This window comes from Panicum virgatum, chromosome 9K (genome assembly GCF_016808335.1).
Source record: "Panicum virgatum strain AP13 chromosome 9K, P.virgatum_v5, whole genome shotgun sequence".
Taxonomy (NCBI): Eukaryota; Viridiplantae; Streptophyta; class Magnoliopsida; order Poales; family Poaceae; genus Panicum; species Panicum virgatum.
In genome coordinates, this window is record NC_053144.1 from 13,331,446 (window position 1) to 13,332,881 (window position 1,436).

At 38.5% G+C, this 1,436-nt stretch overlaps 1 long non-coding RNA gene across 1 annotated transcript; it reads right to left on the reverse strand.

The window, feature by feature from the left end:
• Nucleotides 1–475: 475 nt before the first annotated feature.
• Nucleotides 476–1,204, reverse strand: LOC120650176. The gene is made up of 2 exons (XR_005665531.1): nucleotides 1,165–1,204; nucleotides 476–1,067 (listed from the first exon to the last, which is right to left on the reverse strand). It is a non-coding gene; the product is annotated as an uncharacterized LOC120650176 (long non-coding RNA).
• Between the last annotated feature and the right edge of the window lie 232 nt (nucleotides 1,205–1,436).

The window sequence follows — 1,436 nt, forward strand, 5'->3', positions numbered from 1 at the left end:
AAACAAGAAGCAACAACACCATCAGGTTAGTACGAGGAAGACGCCAAAAAGCTGCTGCAAATCATTGACTTAGAATCCAAATTAAATAAATAAACAAATTACGCTACAATATTAATTGTAACACATAAATCTAAAAAAATGCTCTAAAAATTTCTTATGTCAAAAATAATACTACCTCCAAATGACTAATAATCTGTTTGCCATTGACGCGATGTTCAAAACACAACTTTGAGTACTATTAAAAAATTTACACTCTAGTGAAACAAAATATTTTTTAATCAACGTATACAATAACAAACTTAGAACTATCTCAAACTGGTATCCAATTCAAACCTAGAAGGAGTATGAAAATAAAATCGAATTATTGATTCTCAAAATAGCTTTAATAGATCATGATTTTCATAAAAAAATGTTTTATGAAAGTCGATTAAAAAAGTGTAACCTTAAATATACTTGCATCTAGCCACACAAATAATAAATATAAATAATTAAATAATTTAAAATATAACATTAGAGATGGTAACATCTAGCCGCGCAAATGCGCGGGTGGCCTTCCTAGTTCATTACAAGCAAACAGGAATCGAAAGCTGAATATAATTTAGATATTATAAGCCAAATAGTCTCAATTGTTTCGGAGGAGACGACCGATCGATATGCATGGCAAACTAAACGCAGCATGTGTATACATACATATACATATGCTAGCAATCCTGATCTCCGTAGTCTTAATTAAATTTATTCTTAGCTAGCTTCCCTGACGAGTGACGACAGAGAGCCCGATAGATCGATCGAACCAAGCGCGATTCACTCCTGCTGGTCGATCACCCGACGTGGCTGGCAGAAGCATTGGCAACGGGGAGTCTGTATAATATCTCTCTGGCCAGCGGCCTTTTTTCTGGATCTACTTCGACACACTCGAGAGCCAAAAGGATACACTTTTCCACGTCCTCTAGGCAATCATCGTCCTCCAAAGATGCATCCTTCATCAGCTGAGCGCGGTCCTTAGCTCTGCACTTCTTGGGAGCCGTTGTCGTGGTAATTTCCTCGGCGATGAATTTGCTGCGAATCTACGTGATGCAAAAATTGATGGACGAAATGTTCAGCTTGCATACAAGCATGGCAAGGATGAGCGCGTGTAGCTCAATCCCAAAACGATGGCTTTACCTTCCAGATGAACACGAGACCAGAGGGGTCACAAAAACCTCGAGGTTCTTCTCCCATTACTATGGCCATGATAATGATACCGAGACTGTATATGTCGCATTTGTGGCTAATACCTCTTCCGCGCTCCAGAAACTCGGGCGCCTTGTATCCACTGCAGGCAGCAGGTCAAGTCCAGCATTTACAACACAAATGAGTAAAACAGTACTTACTCCGTTCCAAAATGTAGGTCATTTTGACTTTTCTAAATTCATATATTTTGTTATGTATCTAGA